At 41.0% G+C, this 19,182-nt stretch overlaps 1 protein-coding gene across 1 annotated transcript in view; it reads left to right on the forward strand.

The window, feature by feature from the left end:
• Positions 1–19,182, forward strand: part of LOC145405765 (uncharacterized) — a 2,040,591-nt gene that overhangs the window by 74,384 nt on the left and 1,947,025 nt on the right. The window lies entirely within an intron of this gene.

Consider the following 19,182-nt stretch of genomic DNA (forward strand, 5'->3'; position numbering starts at 1 on the left):
AAGCCAACAAATACATGTGCAATGGTTTCCAATGTTTCTCTTTAATAAAAACAAATACCGTGCCTATGCTTTTGATCTGATACGAATTATAACACCACTTTATGCATCTACCGGTTACTACTACTTTTAATGTCACAAAACATGACACGTTATTTTCACTCAGTTTAATGAGTAACCCTTTCCCCATTGCCATGTCGTAAGAATTTACTGGATCTTAAAACATCCGACTCCATAAAAATTCCCTGGGATTGTTGTTTTTTAGCCGCGCGTCTTTCGTCGTTTTAGTCTTTTCAACGGTTCCCTCACGGTCAGATGTGATCCATGAAATGCACTGATTTTATTATCTCCGTCTTAGATTAGGCAACATGTTACCTACGTCCAATCTCACTCTCATCGTTGAGGGAAATCTCATAAAATTCTGTAAAACACAGTATGGTCGACGCAGTAACAGATGTGTTGCCAAAACTGTTTGAAATGGTGTTGAAGTCAGAAAAAATTCTAAAGAATAAAGTAAAGATAGGTAGCTTCCCTGACTGAGATGCGTTGCTAGTATTGCCGGAGTGTTGCACCCGCGGCACCACCACCATCAAAGGATGCTCCCAGCTCACGATTGACTCCCGCTCTCCATTTTCCATCAAGGCAACAGAGCGGCATGGTAGTGTGGCTGTGTGCGGCGCGCGAGGCGGGATTGGTCGAAAAGGCTGGGAAAAATACTGGGGGCCATGGCGTATTACATAGCTCTGTAGCACTTTGAAATCACTCAAAGATCACAAAATACTTCCTCACCTCTCACACCTCTCTCTCTCACAACATAGAAACTCTTCAACACAGATTTAACAAATGATCTCTAGGAGCGGCTGACTGAAGGCGCCGGGTTCACCTTCAGACGAGCTAGGGACCACCACAGCAACATCTTTTCCACTGCTGAATGTGGGAGTAAAATTAAGTATACTCGATGTTCATGACACTTCGGGAATGTTTGCGACGATAGATTATGCTGACTTTTTCATTCACAATCCACCGGGAAAAAGTCTGCATGGCCTCTCTTTCAGCTTCCAAAAACTAAAACATAGTGCAGGTTTTTCAAAAGTTATGCTAAAGAAAATGCAAGATGAAAGTCTTTAGTGTGTTTCAAAGATATAACAATTATGCTAAATGAAATGCAAGATAAAAGTCTTTGGTGTCTTTCAAAGATATAATATTTAAGTTGTGCACCGAATAAAACTGTATGTACATTTTCATTTGAGAAAAACTAACCCCCCTGCCTCTGCAAGTTTATGCCACTGGTTTATAAGTTATATTTGTATGTTGTTACTGAAGATTAGACGGAGACTGAAAATTTAAAGGAATATATCCATGGAAATAAAACGTGAGAGAGAGAGAGAGAGAGAGAGAGAGAGAGAGAGAGAGAGAGAGGAAGGGGGACGAGACTGGTAAGGGAAAAATTAAGTCCGGTGACTGCCGATTTGCAGAAGAGTCACTGCCACCTCCCACCCTTTACTCCATAACCTCAGAAGTAAACGCCTCGTCAAAACCTCGTTCCAGGAGATTTTCTCTCTCCCAGTCTCATGTTCAAGACCTGGCTGGATGAGGCTGAGAGGGAGGGGAGTGGAATGGGACTGGCTTCGACCTGGCTGGGTGAAGCCGAGAGGGAGGGGAGTGGAGTGAGACTGGGTTCGAGTCACTCCACCGTATCTATTACATTTTTTATTTTATTTCTCCTATGAACTCTGCTGGTCCTTTGTCTGTTATAACTGACACAATGATATAATCCCCCTCGGACGTTTTCCGCAGATGTATAGACTCTTCAGTAAAAGGCCACGACTAATACACTTACTAAATTCAGTCTACGTGCATCCATGATACCTGGAGCCTTTTATTCCCACTTGATCTGCTGCAGCAGTTTACTTAAAAATTAGAGGGAGAGGGCATAGCAAGAGCCTCCACTGGTGGTGGAGTCCCGAGCTCTGGCTGTTAGATCCCAACTAATGAATCACAAATGAGGCAGAATTTTCATATGTAGAGCATGAAAAGAAAAATCACTATGAACTTTATAGCTTGTTATTTTTTATAATTATGCTGCATTACGTTGCCCTTACACCGAAACTTAGGCATTATGCACTGTTCACTTAATTTTTCAGCGCATTCTATTTCTGCCATTTTGACTTTGGTTTGATTGCAATAATCATAGTCTACTATTCACAATGAACTGTTGCCACTGATGAGGACTTAAAATATACGAGTACACTACCTGCATACGTCAGTATAGGTAGGCCTAATCATCACAGCACAATACTTTGCAATATATAGTTATCGGTTGTTTAATGATATAGATTTTTCGAAAAGTTTACTTGTTTACATTTGCGGGATTAAGGAAAACAGTATAACATACAAGATATAGGAAGTTATGGTTAATAAAAAACGTGTTCAGGCAAGATACACAAGAGAGATCTAACATCTACACTGTGAATAGGGAGTTATGGTTATGAAAAAATGTTTCTGGCAATATACATACAACTTAGATTTAACTCTAAACACTGTGTTGAATATGTTTCACATAATCAAATGTACAGTCACAACTGGCCCGTGTTGGTATCTCAGCATGTTTGTGGCCTTTGTCTTGCGTCTGGCGTCCGGGCTTGAATATTTAAATCTGGGTATAATGGGAACATATTTCTTCCCTCTGTACCCTGAGACTTTGTCGCTGGAAGCAGCGTCACCGTGTGATGGTTCCGGGGAAGAGGAGGTCATCTCGAGCGCCTTTTCAGTGTAACCTCTTCACGGGGCGTGGAGATTCATTTCACGGTTGCATGTAGTGTGCTTCAAGCACCAAGCCATTGTTATGCACTCTTTAATGTTGTCATTTTACACTTAAACACTTAATTTACACTGTATTTCTCCTCTTTTCTCAACAGTACTTCTCCAATCACAGTCTTATCACGATAGCCTGTCTTCTCGCTCCAGAAAATTGTAGACCCTCTGTGGTCATTAGGCAATACTTCTTTAACTTCTTCTGCAATGAATATTTCTTCCATGGCCTAGCCCGATCTTAGGGTGCTTTGCACATAAAGACGTTACTTTCTCGGCGATCTCTTACTAATGTCAAAAAGCTTTGGTCTGAAAACCACTGCTTTAAGACTGTCCACAATAAGGAGGTGCCTGCCGCAGGGTAACCGTGCCAACGTGCTCGTGACGTTTCTGTCCAGAACCATGCTAAATATGTTTTACATCTTGCCCAAAACAACTACAAAGAATTATCCAGCACAAACTCATCCAATTTTTTCTTTTTCTTTATTAAAATAACTCGCTAGCAACTTTACCTCTTCCTCTTTCCATCCTCTTCCACTTGAATGGTTTTGTTATCATTTCCTCCTCTGCTAAAACTGAACTCCACGAACGATTCCGGTCCTGTTTCTCCATCTCCCCCATCCCCTCTCCCGAGACTTCATTGTGGCTGATGTTACCATATCTTCATAGGGGTACTTTCTACAATCTCTGGCTTTAGTACTAGTAGGCGTGAGGTGCTTGTGATATCCCTCCTATTGTTCTTAACAAGAGCCGTGTTTACGTACCGTACTGATACGGTGCCGTGGCACTATTTTGTTCTGTCTGTCAGCTTACATCTAATCTTCATTTTAGAAGTCTGCTCACATTCAGCCTGTGCCGGAGAAGGATAACCGTTCCCAACCGTCCAACTGTCGCCCTATTGCATTTTCTATCTTTAAATATATATACTCAGTAGTAAGTATATGAGGATGTTGTTCTTATGACCTTGAAAACCACTAGTATGGGTTTTGACGCGTGAAACATTTGTTATTGGGTTGGATATCTCAAAGGCCTTGACAGAGTCTGGTGAAAATTTTAATTTTCAAACTGCTATCTTATGGTTTCTACTTTTCTTCCAGTGCATTCATTTTACGTTTCCTTTCTGGTTGTTTTATAGCTGCTGATTTAGGTCACTATTCTTCTAGCCATCAGTAATGGTCTTTTTTCAGGGCTCATTCATTTCACTAACTCCATTTCTCATCATTATTCATTAATGACCAAAGAATTCTTATAAAGAGGGTGGAACATTGTTTTTTTCCCATCAGCTTCCCTCCTCTCATTGTCTAATTTGTCGAAATAATGCAGCATACAATACTCTCAGCATTTCAGTGGTCACAGCTCTGCAGAGCTCTGCCTGCACTCTTTCTCATTACGGCGACACGCAGCGCTTGTCAAGCTACACTCTCTCACATCTTTTTCTATATAACTCTCTAATGCAAGTGTTGGCCATTTTTCTCTGTGTTTTATCTACACAACTGGTCTGCTTAGAGCTGTATTCTTTAGTCTGTCTCTCCCTCTACCTATGATCTCTGGTCTGTCAGTTACAATGAGTTTAGGCAACTCAAAAATGATCATTTGCATGAGGCAGTTTTACAGGCTTTATTGGGATCATCTTCTTTTGCATGTACCTATTGGAAATTACATCTCATTACAGCAGCTGCAAGGCTATATAAAGGAACAAATCCTACTGACTCTCAGCGGTCGCCCCTCTTATCGCTGCTTTTCAAGGGCCACGAGGATTCTTCACAAGGGCTTCGTTGATTATTGAACTTTCAGCATACTCTCTGCCTCTTATTATTTTTCTTTCATTTTCATATCTTCTTTGTGGGCCTCTTACCTCTGTTAAGACACCTAAATTTACTTTCTGCTTCTTATTTTCTTTCATTTCCATTTTCATTAGCCCCCTTACTTCGGTTAAGACAGCCGACTTTAGACTTAAACTACGACACTTATGCTAAATACGTTTCGTTATTCAAAATCCTCATCAGCCAGTTACGGTTCAACCTCCTCCACAATATTTCTTTCGAACTATATTATCCACGTTATGTGAATCGCCTCGAAGTTCTCGCTTGGCCAGCATTGTATCACAACCCTTCACCTGAATGCCTGATCTCCATCTCTCCTCTTCCTCGTCCTCCTCCTCGTCTGTCGTATTGTCTTGGCCAGCGACCCAGGGTGGTTCCGCCCTTCCGCTGCTGCTGTTGCATCGGTTGCTGCCAATGATGTATGATGCTGTATATGTTATCACCGAGGCGTGCATTATTACTCATAGCTTGCAGGAAGCTTATTTAGTCTTCCTTTTCCACAAACATATTCCCGACAGTTTCATCTTTTTAATAGTTTTGTGTATATAAACAGCGCTGCTACCCCCAGGTAACTGCATTAAGTGATATGCTACGTGGTTTCCTGTAAATCAGAATACCATTTCTTACGTTGGCTGGTGACCATTTAGCTAACAAATGAAAGCCAGGTGCCTCAGTATTATAAGGAGCTTCAATTGGATGTGAATCATTAGTGTATTAGCTCGAAAGATTACTGAAATTCAATGCTTGTATATTGCCACTCAGGTGGAAGACCTGTCAGACTCCTTCAACATTTGGACTGAGTACCCTAGCCTTGGGCCTCTACGCTCCCGATGAATTAATACAGGTTTGGATGATGGATGAATGAGTGGTGGATAGAAGGATGATAACATTATATATATATATATATATATATATATATATATATATATATATATATATATATATAGATAGATAGATAGATAGATAGATAGATAGATATACAGAGAGAGAGAGAGAGAGAGAGAGAGAGAGAGAGAGAGAGAGAGAAATCAATTTAAATATCTATATCCATATCTATCTATCTATCTATCTATATTATACATATATAAATGTCTGTGTGTGTGTGTGTGTGTGTGTGTGTGTGTGTGTGTGTGTGTGTGTGTGTGTGTGTGTGTGTGTGTGTGTGTGTGTGTGTGTGTGTGTGTGTGTGTGTGTGTGTGTGTGTGTGTGTGTGTGTGTGTGTGTGTGTGTGTGTGTGTGTTCGTAATAAAAGTTTACATAACACTTATAACCACCAAGACTGGTACACTGCAACTCATAAACACACTCACATCAAATAAATTGCACATTCCCGACGCGCAAATGTCCTTGTGTGTTCAGCTTGTCATGCCACCTCGCGGTCGCCATGGGAACGCTCATATCCGTATGGGCAACAAAAACAGTAACAACCCTTAGAGCTGTATGACAGCATGTGGTATATCCATGTCTGGCATTATGCTGGAAGCCCAGCCCAAGGTCGAGGAATATTTACAACCCAATTTCACCCTCTTCGCACACTTTCTCCTCCTCTTCCTCCTCCTGCTCCTCCCACCTGTCCTCGGCAACACCACGGCAAGTGTACACCGCGTACGGCAGTGCAATGCACAGCTATCACCTTACACTGCACTCGAGACACCGTCAAGCCGCGCAAATTGTACCGAGCTACAAAGGACGCGTAGAGGCATTCTGGCATGATTAATTCACAGGAGGGAATGAGTGCTAGTGAAGCCACTTGTGTCCCGTCTCAGTCTCTCCCCCAGGCTGTCACCCCTCCCTCCCTTCACCCCCTCACCTTTGTTAGACTCCCTTTTGCACCGCCTCCACCTCCTCCTTCCGGTGGGGACTATTTTATGCTCTCCTGGGGCGGCGTGATACCTGTAGGCGTTGGCTGCTGTGTCTGTCGTTTAGTCAGTGTGCTGCAGTGAAGTCAGCAGGGAGTCAGCCGGTGTCGGGCTGGTGTGTAACACTATCATATCTGACACGAGCACAATTAAAGAATTAAAAAAGTGTGTGCATGCAATATTAGAACATTTAAAACTTTCTGGTATTTCACAAAGTCTGTTAATACTGCGACTGTTAAATCGGTTACTGAAAATAAGACTGCTATGATAGTGACACAGTTATATACGAAATACTGGTATATATTCATGCTGGAACCATACAATGGCAGTGCCTCGAAAGGTTCAGGTAGGAGATATAGTAACGCGTGGTGATTCATTGCGGCAAGAGTAAGATTATTGCGCTAACACTAACAATAATTAAATAAGTACAGTACTAGACGGCTGATAATTTACTTTGAATATGCTACTTAATATTCATGGTTGTATATGTAAATCTGATTGTGCCAGTGTGTGTGTTTTTTATGGTTTGAAAATTATGACAGTAAAATAGTTTATAAGCAAATATTATTGAGTGGCGCTGGGCAAGGAAAAGGAACCAGCAATTTCAATATTTCCGTTCGTAATAACACTGGAGCAAACTATGTCCTCTGATGCAGTGCACTGGTGTGATGGATGAGGAGTTTATGGGAACACTGAATACGTGAAAAGAAGGCCGAGGAATGATAACAAACTATGCTCATGAAATGCTTTGATATTTTTCCTCTGAAACACTCTTAAAAAAAGATAAAATCACATGTTCGTGAAAACTTCGAAACGGAAAGCAGTTAAACAAAAAAATTAAACAAAAAAAAAATGTTTGAGTGGAAAAAAGAATGCCAGTTAATTTGAGTGTGGACAGAATGAGAGTGAAAGTAGTGAATGAGTCACTGGAGAGAAGGTACAGTGTCAGGGCTGAGAATGCCAATGTGTGGTGACTGTGATGAGAGGGTTAGTGTGCAGTGAAACTGTTGGTATGAGATGAGTGTACGGTGACTGAGAGGATGTAGTATGTTTGTGTGTGGTGAGTGTCAGTGTACTGAGAGCGATATTGTGTGGGGAGGGTGGGAAGAACAGCAAGGATAGTGTCAGCCAGAGGTTAGAGTGCAGGACGAGTGCTTGTTGATCATATGAGTACAGGTGGAATTATGCTTGAGAGAGTTTACCAAGGCCAATGTGGTCGCTCCCCCCAGCCACCACGACGCGCGCGCGCGCGCACACACACACACACACACACACACACACACACACACACACACACACACACACACACACACACACACACACACACACACACACACACACACACAAAATCCACACAGAAATGAATCAGCACATAATTCATGTTTATTTCTTAATTATAATTCTTCTTTGTAGGTAAATGTTAAACAGCAAGCCGTTACGTAAAGCACAGGGCGAGCATATCATGTGATCCTGACACCTGTCTTACTCATTTCGCCTACCGAGTTTATATTATTCGCCAATGTTAGCAGTGGAATGTGCGTCTCGAGTGATATAAAAATCATCACTTCAATGAGCTGAACACATAAAAAAGTCAATATATATATATATATATATATATATATATATATATATATATATATATATATATATGTATATATATATATATATATATATATATATATATATATATATATATATATATGGAGCCTCCGTGGTACAGTGGTAGAGTGTGCGTTTCGTACACGGGTGAACCAGGGTTCGCGCCCCGCTAGGGTAATAAACTTTGGGAGTGTTCACCTGGCCACGTACTGCATTGGCGGACACAAGGGATGCTGTGGTTGAACCAGTGTCGCTAACTATAAAGTATGCTTGCACCCAGTCGGCTTGCGCGGGCCGATTACACTTGGTTCACAGACTACACACACATCCAAAGCCACTCCAACACTACAGTTACACTTACAAGCACTTCTCACCCTACATACAATCTCTACCAGACAGACTAAGCCACTTGGTAGAGATACATTGGCTGTATCGTCCCGACTTTGGTCGGGATAGGCCGGTCCTGCAGTGGATACTCAAAAGGCTGATGAAGATGATTATATATATATATAAATCATTATGCCATTACCCATATACTGTACAGTGCTCCTAGGATTACTTGTCCCTGCCGCGAAGGATCTCACTGTGTCAGAAGTGTCCTTTTGGAAGAACAGGAATGGTGTTCATAAATGCTGAGTCCCTCTTTCATCCTTATGTAACCAGCATCCTCCTCTCGTGATACATATCTTTTAACTGTATATTACTTTCTAAAGGGGTAGTAGGTTACCTAGTGATCAAAAGAGAAGCTTCTATCAGTTTCTTCAAAGGTCAGTTTTATAGACGATGGTACAAACAACTGGTTCAGCTATGGTAGACGTACCATCGCATGTCATTCGTTTTCTCTTGCAAGATTTAATACTATTTTCAAGAGTTTCTGGCTAAATGCAGTAAAGTTTAATTAGGAGATCCAAGGTTTTCAATACGCAACGTGATATATGAATCTTCGAAAATCAGGGAAAGTTTGAGAATACCTTTAAGGGAAAGGTAAGTGGAGAGACATTGGGAACCACAGAAGTACATGCTTATTGGGTGCTGTATGAAAGGTTTATGAGAGAGCTCTGGCTGACAAGATAAAGGAGGATATGGTGAAACGTGAACGATGATGGAGGAGCAGAGGTCAAGAGCGTAAGTAGTCGAAACAAAATTACGAAAGGGAAGGCGTGAAGAGTGTGAAGTGGACATTGACTGACTGAAAAAAACAATAATCGCGTTCTTTGCCCGGGTACCTTCATTACGATAAATTACCTTGAGCTTTCGTGCTTGGTCTGTTTACCCACAAAAAAGTCCCGTGGTCGATTTATCAAGGTCTTTTTGTAGGACCTTTAAAAATTGACCACTGGACCTTATCCTCCTAACCTTCATAACCTTACCTTCCTAACTTTCTTTCCGACCTAACCAGCTTAGTATTGCCATCTTTTCATCTTTACTCTCCTAAAAAAGCTTTAGTCTTAATCTTACCTTGTAATCGTATCTTAATATTTGTCAAACTTAAAGGGGTTAGTAGCGTGTGGCATCATACAATTGGGTTTTACCAATATGGCTATCGCAGTGCAAAACCCCAGCTCCCTATCCTGCCTGTTTGGTCTTTAGTAGCTGTTTGTTAACTCGCTACAATTACATTACTAACCTGACTTTCCTGAATTTACCTCGATTTTTCTACCAATCCAGATCTGTCTTACCACTTACCTAAACTTACCTAAATGCCGTTCTGATAAGGTGCGGCATAGGAATGTCCACGTATGCCAACCTGCTTTGAGTAGTGTGAAACATAATAATTCCTCCCTAACTTCTATAACCTAACCTTTGTAACTGATTTTCATATCCCAATGTATTCAGTCTTCTTAACCTAGTCATCCCAACTTAACCCACCGACCTTAACCTGGATACGAATTTGACTGGGTGTGTCACCTGAAAGGCCACCTGCAACAGCCTGGTTTGGCAGGAGCAAAGGTTAAACCCCTTGACTGCCAATTGTGTCCCATATTTGCATAACTGTGTGGGGGTTGCCAGAATAAAAAAAAAAAAAAAAAATACTACTCGGTCGACCGTGCAAACTTTGACCTGAACAGAGTTAAACCAATTTTTTCTCCGAAAAATATAAGACAAAAGGAGGCATTTTCGTTTTTCCTACATATGCCCTGCTTTACCAGTAGTTCTACCATATGAAGTGAATATGGACTGAAAGAATGAGACTGTATAAAAGTGGACTAGTCTGAAGAAGAGACAGAGAACAATGTCGAGAGATGCGGAAGAGGGAGGATGGTATGTTCTGGGAGATGGGGTCGTTACCGGTACTGAGTACGAACTGACATATATACATGTATATTACCGTGGCCACTCCTCAAAGTATGTGGCGTCTGACTACAAGAAGAAAAGTAGATAAAACGTGATAAAAGTAGACAAAATGTGATTCGGTCATACAAAACAGATACGGTACCCTACCGTATTTATGTAAAAAGAGGACACACTAATGTGTGTGTGCGCTTATACGCAAGGCTTTTGTGAGAAGCTCGTGTATTCACCTATTTGTAGTATACAGGAATTGAGCAATGCTCGTGTTGTCATGTGTGTGTGTGTGTGTGTGTGTGAGGGGAGTCCATGATATTGCAAGCTTGCTTTCCCATTCGGCTAGGTCTCCCCCTCACACCTTTCGCCCGCACGTTCCTCCACCAGGAAATCTGCTCCGGCGTGTTTCAGCCCAAAATAGTTTGTATATTCTGCTCGCATCCCCGGCGCGCCCCTGTGGCAGACTCCACGAAATATACTTAATTTGCCTGCGTTACTTGGAGCCCCATGTGGCGGTAGAACTTGGCCACAGTAAATGTAAAGAAAAATTATTGTTGATTTTGAAAGAATTTTATACTTATATCCAAAAGAACTGAGCGAAAATCTTTTACGCTAAAGAAAACCGGTTGTATCAAATTCAGTAACATGTGAGATGCCTAATGAGTTCTACAGTCCACATTCTCGTCGGGTAAGGAAACTCCCTAACGGCTATTCCTAAGCGATTTATTCTGTATATATATTATACGTTAGTACTGTCTTTTGTATTGCTTAAATCATTCTAATATCACCATACACCGCATAAGTAAGGTACAAAACAATGTTAACCAGCCGGATCCAAAAATAGCTAGCTGAGGAAGAGGTGCCAGGGAACCTCCTTAAACGACGGAAATACTGGCCTAGGGCCATATCACTCCATTCAGAGTGACGTCCTTGCACAGACTCGATTATGTAATGCCCCAAGGGAAGCAGGCTGGCCATCTGCCCTTTAATATGGCTGACTACGGTAGCCTATCCTCAGGCCTGTCCATCACGAGAGGGGTAAGAGAGAATGGAAGTTAATGATATATATATCATTCGTTTACTTATTTATTTTTGTTATTTAATTAATTTTTGTTTGTTAATGTATGTTTATTTTTAACATAAGGCCCTTGGAGTCAGAAAGGCGAACCAACCAAGAGAGTGTTGAGAGAGCTGAGATCGAAGTTTGTGCGCGTGATTTTTAATCTATATTAATACCCATACACACGATTTTTTGTTTTAAGAAATATGAAAAATTTAGTACACGAAAATATTCAGTCCGTCGTATGGTCAACCTCTTAAGACGCTGAATTCGGTGACGTCTGTTTTAGTTACTCATGATACTTGTAGACGATTTTATTCAACGCAAGATTACTGAAGCAGTCAATGGAGGTGATAGGTAACCCTTCCAGTTGCAAAACTCTCTCAAGCTACTTAGGATCATTTGGAAAATGCAAGAAGAGTAAAAAAAAATATATATATACGTTTCCGGTGAAAAGATTATCAGTACATCATAGTTGTAAAATTGCTCGTTTTACCAGTTCAGCACAATGACGTCCCTTATTTACAGCTGCCAGCTCCAGACGAGTATATTCCATTCAGAAGTGATTTATCGAACAGGGTGGTTTAAATATAATCTTCATTGTCTCCTTCAGTACTTGGGTGCTCTCCTAAACTAAATAAAACTGTCTGAGAGCCAAAAGAATAAGATAGCTACGTCTTACGGCTGAAGGGGCCGACTCCAGTGGCCTAATAAGTTGACGTGTTGGTCGTTGAGGGACAGCGGTGCGTGACGTGTGGCCTTGGCTGTGGATGAGTGGGGCAGTAGGTTGGAACAGGCCTTGTGAGCATTCCTGCCACCTACAGTATTTCCTTACCAACTTAATTATGTATCTGGTACGTTTTTTGTTTTACTACGCTATTCATGCAGTCTGTGGTCCTATACATAATTATAAAAATGACAGGAAAATTTAAGGTGATGTTATTGTCGTTGTTGTTGTTTTTTGAGTAACCCTCGTTTCTCTGGCCGAACAGATCCATCAACCACAAGCAAGTGACTACCTGTGTGGGGAACAAATGCTCCCCTGTTATAGGCAACGTCTCGCCACAGCTACGCGCAGGGGAGAATCTAAAGGTTTGGCTCCTGGGTGGACGCCACATGTGTCTCGCTACCAGGTTAAAAGAGGCACCATAGAAAACTCCAAATCACCACATTATTTGACTGTATGGTTACCGTACAACGTTGTGAATGGTCTCCTGAGTTACTGGAAACCATTAGGTTTGTCACTCATCGTACAGCCACCTGAAGTGGAAAGAATAGTTAGAGTGTCAGCAAGGATACGAGAAACAGGAAAGGAGGAGAGCACAGACAGAAAAGGAATGATAAACTAATATGTAATACCGTATGCAAAAGAAACCATTATCGCCATACCAACGACGTATACTGTTATCATATTCATGATATCCTCAGATGTTCTTACTCAGTTTAGGAGAGCATTTGCAAACTCCAGGGATGAGATTTAACCCTCATTTACCATATATACTAGTAAGAGTTGGTGGAGGCGACCATAATTCATTCACCTGATGTAGTAATGTCAATTTCTTCCTTCATCTGTATTATAATGTGTCTGTGTTTGCCCTTCTCTCTCCTACTTTTTCACTTCCACTTTCTATAAATCTGCTCTCCAAATCAGGTGACTTAATGCTTAGTAACAAGCCTAATGGTTTCCTATAACCCAGGAAACCATTTACAAAGCTGGGTGGGAACCAAGTACCCAGATAACGGGGTGATGTGAAGCCTACTATGGTGCCCTTGTTAACGGGACGGCGAGACGTAAATGCGGCGTCCATTCATGAAATAAACCTCTACATTCTTCCCCGCACCTCACCGTCGGGATGCGCTGTCAACAGCACGTGACAGCTCTGCAGGAGCAGTTACCTGCCTGCGTTTGATGGGTCTGCTCGGCCTGAACAGATCAGGGATGATCAGGAACAACAACAGCTACTAAGGGACCTTCTTAAACTGAATTTATTCATCAGAAATTTGCAATAATGCAGGGTGCCTACTAAGTTATGCTGGGTTTTAAAAATTTATTGCGTGTTAATGGCATAAATAATGCTTCTCGGTATTTAAAGAGTAACACATTTTTATGATTACTAAAGCTGATATAAAAACAGCTATGACAACTCTACAGTGAGAACTCTCACTGTGTGATTCGGTGCGCAGAATCAGAATATTTGACCTCTCTGCAAAAAAAACCTACCGACGAAAATAAAGAAAACTATCTTCGCAAGTAGACAGCTGTATAAGGTTGTAGTATCCAAAAGGCATTTCAACACAGTCATCGAAAATCTGTAGTTCATGTATTGCTGAAGTCAACTGTTCATAAAGTCTTACACAAAAGGTTACACCTTCACACGTAAAAAATGCTATTACTTGAGGCCATAAAAAACGGTGCTATGCCGCAACAGTTTGTGTGTCCCGTCTGCAACTCGACTGAGAAGAGTAAATACTTAAAGGAAACAGTACTTGGTGATGGATCTACATTTCATACCACAGACAAAGTGTAAGAAAATTCGAGTTACCCTCCCATGTAATAATAAAAAAAAAAAAAAAAAGTGGCATCCCAGATTTCAGAATTTTAAGCTGGACTTTGTGTTCGACCTATAAAATGAAAAGTACGTCACTAATGTGAAGTGGTTAAGGAAGAGGCATTGGAAAGTCTCTCCAAGTAGACAAGGACACAGGCAATAACATTTTCTACTACACTGTGTATACTCTTGCCTCTTTATTCCGAGAGATGCAGGAATATTTTTAGGAGCGACCCGGGTCAGTAAGCCAGTCATACCTATGGATTATCATACACAAGATACCTCAACTCCCATCGAAGTTGTGATTTACTTATCGAAGCCCCATATGGTCATGCATCTATCTAGGTCATCTTTACTTGTTCTGATTTATTCTCGTTACACACAGACGATTCTCTTACAGTTTCAGGGAGATGTCTGGTTGTGAAAAGGATAATGAAAACTATATTTAACACCTCCAACTGGTAAAGTCTCCCTTCAGCTGAATAAAATAGTTTCGGAGCAGGAATGATAACAATAATAAAAAAAAAATCAACGGATTCGAGCAGTCAACTTGCAGCAAGATGTAACAAGCGCTTTAGCAAGATTTTAACAGTAAGTATGATGCTCGTCACGAAGCCTCACATGCTACCTGAATACGGCAACTAGTTATACACGTTGTTAAACTGCGCGAAGAACAGTTTGAGATGACAGTTACTGGTGCATCTACGGAAGTTTCGAATTACTAACACCAGGTCTATGTTTGGTGTGAATTCCTGGCCATTATGTCCTTTCACCCACAGGCAGAAGTAGAGGGAGAGCAGAACCTTTGGATCGCGAGTGTATGGTCAACAAAAGAAGTAAAAATTACTCAGAAGGTCGATCGATTAGCAAAAGAGGTTTCATTACCTCCAGAGGTCGATGGATGTGCAAAGATATTTTGTTATCTCCAGAAGTCGATGGATGTGCAAAAATGTTTTGTTATCTACAGTGGTCGATGGATTTGCATTTTTTTCTTTCTTTTTTTCTTTTTTTTTTTTTTTGGTTAAATCCAGAGGTTGATGGATTTGCAAAAAATTTTTATCTCGAGAGATCGGTGGATGTGCAAAGATGTTTTGTTATCTCAAGAAGTCGATGGATTAGTAAAGATGTTTTGTTATCTCTAAAGGTCGATGGATTGGCAATGACTTATTGTACAGTATATCACTTAACTTAAAATTAATTAATATTAATTAACAGAGATAACGCATTTGAATATACTAATGATTTCTGGAAGCCTCGTAATGTCTCTTACATATGCTGTGTTCATAATGGTAACTGACCTATACGAGTACACAGAATACAAAGTAACCCTCCTATGGCCGGGACAACCTAACGGATGGCCATTTTGTTCCGCTATGAATAAGTACATAAGTACAGGAGACTGAGATTATAAATAACGTCGCGATTAACCCTTTCGTTGTCGGGACAACTGCAGCTTCTCTCTTCCTCCTAACGCCAGGCGATTGCATTAAGCTGACAGCGAATCACACAAGCCAGGGAGACTTAATTCACACAGGAAATATTTTGGAATACGTGATAAACTCCACAGGTGCCAAAATCTTTTGTATCTTCATTCATAAGGACAGCTGATCCTTAAATATATAACAGACTGATGGAGATTCGGTCTCTAAGTTTATTAGTTCAAATTTTGAGGAAAGGGAAAGTAACGATCTCTCTCTCTCTCTCTCTCCACAACTTCGTTTTCCTTTCGTTCTCGTTTTTGATGGCTCCAACATGCTTGCATGAGTCGGCCTTGGTCACCTAATGGCGGCTGTCCATGCTGCTTGATCTCTGACAGCTTCCCTATTCAGTCCTTTAACCCTGAGGTCACACTCATTGATATCGTCCCAGGCCTTTTTCGGTCTACTTCTCGCTACCCTACCCCCAGCATTAACATTTATCACTTTTTGCACCCAGTTATCATACCCCTTCCTCTCCACATGTCCTAACCATCTTAATCTACCCCTCCTCATCACAACACCAATACACTCCAGTCCCATCCTACCTCTTAACTCTTTCATCGCAAACCTAGCCCCCCAGGCCTTGCACTCAAGGGCGCACTGCACATCACGCACGCACACACACACACACACACACACACACACACACACACACACACACACATATACTGTATATAAATAGATAGATAGATAGATAGATAAATAGATAGATAACCTATGTGTGTGTGTGTGTGTGTGTGTGTGTGTGTGTGTGTGTGTGTGTGTGTGTGTGTGTGTGTGTGTGTATAATCAACCAACTAATAGGTTGTATTCCTTCCCCGCCTTGTAATGGCCACCTCCTCCCTAACCTTGGAAAGGGAGGAGGGAGAGGAGAGGAGGAGGAGGTTGTAGGGGGAAGTTAGGAGTGGGAAGGAGGAGGTTGTTGGTAGGAGGGAGGAGAGGGGAGGAGGAGGCTGTTGGGGGGGGGAGAAGGTGGAGGGAAGAAGGAGACTGGAAATAAGAGGGAGGGAGAGAAGAGGAGGGTTGGAAGGGGTGAGGGAGGGAGGGAGAGGGAAGAGGAACGGAGGCTGGGGGCTGTTGTCTAAGTAATAGCAAACATTACTTAGGATTTTTATTCTTCAATTTCTTTTTTTTTCTTGTTCTTTGTTGTTAACCAGAAAGTTTTTAGGCAAATCTTTACAACAGACTCAACACAGGCAAAAGTCTGCAGTGCATTTATTTACCTTTTAATCATAGTAATAAACTTCACTACGTGGACAACTTTTTTTTTTTGTTCTGTTCATGCTCTATCTACACAAAATTGTTTAGCTTAAGGAGACTTCAAAGGTGCTAATAAAATCGCTTGGGTGTAGCAAGAATGGGGTATAAACAAGTCATCTACTGAGAGGGTCTGCATCATACTGTACTGACGTGGGCGTTGTTGAAAGGTTAACGCTTTTCCTGGTCCACTTTAAATCCTTCACTATGATTACTTATTTTCACTGCTGTTACCGCGGGATGACTATGTTTAATGTATGGGAGACCTCTTGCAATGGGGGAGCTAATGAAACCTAACCTAAGCCCTCCGATCTGAATGTATCTCCTGGAAAGAGTATATACACACTTATCTTTTGGAAGCAGGAGTGAAAGTCAAAGGACGCCCTTGTATTGTAAGGGATGAGTGTTGGAACTGCACGAGTATTTGGATATGTCGTGTGTGTGTGTGTGTGTGTGTGTGTGTGTGTGTGTGTGTGTGTGTGTGTGTGTGTGTGTGTGTGTGTGTGTGTGTGAGAGAGAGAGAGAGAGAGAGAGAGAGAGAGAGAGAGAGAGAGAGAGTTTTTATGTGTGCTTTATGTGTGTTTACTGTGTTTGTTTAATTACTGAGTGTGGATGTAGAAAAGTGTTTGCGGGCGCAGAGTGGGTGTATAAAAGGAGAAGATAATAATTTCATTTCCACTGCAACACTATATCCTGTTCGTAAAGTGAATCCTAAATGAAGCACAGCGCTTTGGACGTGCGGATGTATTCTTTTGGCGCTCCTCTCTGCATTATGGGACACTGTAATTACTTTGTGTGTGTGTGTGTGTGTGTGTGTGTGTGTGTGTGTGTGTGTGTTTACATTGCATTGTGATTACTGCAATAAGCCTAACAGTATGTATATATATATAGACAGATAGATTGATAGATAGATAGATAGATAGATAGACATAGATAGATATAGATATAGATATAGATATATATATTATATTGCCAGACGCCATAAACCCGTAAGGGGTGGCCATTTGACTTTTAAGTTATTTGTTTTACGGGGAGGGGCACTAACCCTCCACCAACCCACTTGCTGACACGTAGGAAGCACGTATAGTTTGGTTATATGGTTACCACCCAGCGTTGTATATGGTTTCTTGGCTTACAGGAAACCATTTGGCTTGTCACTCCCAGCAAAGCCACATGTAAAGGAAGGAAAAGCAATAAAATGTGACAGGAAAGATGGGAGAAATAGGAAGAGAGGGCAGGCACAGAAACAGAATGATAATGGCTAAGAAGAAGTAGGCAGCACTACATCATGTGAGTGGATGATGGTCGCCACCACCTACCACTATAATATATATCTATCTATATACCTAGGCTGCTTCCCCCAAGGAGAGGGCGGTACAAACCTGGCCTGGCGCAGCACCAAAGCCTTACCGATATCCCAAAAGGAGGATGTCCGCGAGTTTGAAAGGAATGTTGATGACCCCTGGAGCGCCACTGACAGGGCTTATATTGACGGCCAGATAATCATGAGAAGGAAAATGCTTTGAAATAGTCCTGCACGGATGGCCTCAGATTTTGTAGTGGAAAAATATTATAAAAACATTTGACAGATGATATGTTTAGCACTTATTACATGATAAACTTCTTTGTATTTATTTCATACATGTATAGGGCCGATATTAATCCAAATATATTTTGCCGTCAATACATGATAAGCACTAAAAAACATACAGGACGGTTTTTTTTTTTTTTTTTTTTTTTATATCATTGCACTGACTTATCAATGCATGAATCAGTGTATTAACTTATTTAGGGTAAATTTTTATGTTCTGCTGTATCTTTCACAAAGTTTCAATAACTAAGTCAGTGTCTAATCTAGCACTTGCTGCAGTGAAACGATGAAGTCCAGAGGTATTCGTCAGTCAGCAGTGAGCCTGAACTTGGTTTTCACGTTTTTCATCCTTGGTCGCTGCAAGTTTCACAAGAGAAGTGTGCCATTATGCGCGGAACTAATTAGACGTGAAACATACCACACCGCAACGTAAAGGAACGAAAGTCCTGGGAGGTTTTAATAATAATTTATGTACTACTACCAGTAGCTGTTGTTGTAGTAGTAGTAGTAGTAGTAGTAGTAATAATAATAATAGTAATAATGATAATTATAATAATAATAATAATGATAATTATAATAATAATAATAATAATAATAATGATACTAATAATCAATCAATAAATAAATGAAATTGTCTGGGAAAGCCTTTCAGAGCGAGACAAATCTTCACTATGAATTTATTACAAAGGGAAGACGATGTTATTCAGCGTGGGAGTGGCGTGTTGTTTTGGAAGGGTTAAAAAGTACTTCTTGGATACAGTCGCTATTAGCCCTTTACCACTCACAAAGAAGATTAACTAATTCCCAAAGTTGCCTAGGGACTGTCCCAACGCAACTGATTCTGTGTTCGGATAATAATAATAATAAAAATA

The sequence above is a fragment of the Coenobita brevimanus genome, chromosome 68 (genome assembly GCF_032717465.1).
Source record: "Coenobita brevimanus isolate Jiangsu-jjx chromosome 68, ASM3271746v2, whole genome shotgun sequence".
Lineage (NCBI taxonomy): Eukaryota > Metazoa > Arthropoda > Malacostraca > Decapoda > Coenobitidae > Coenobita > Coenobita brevimanus.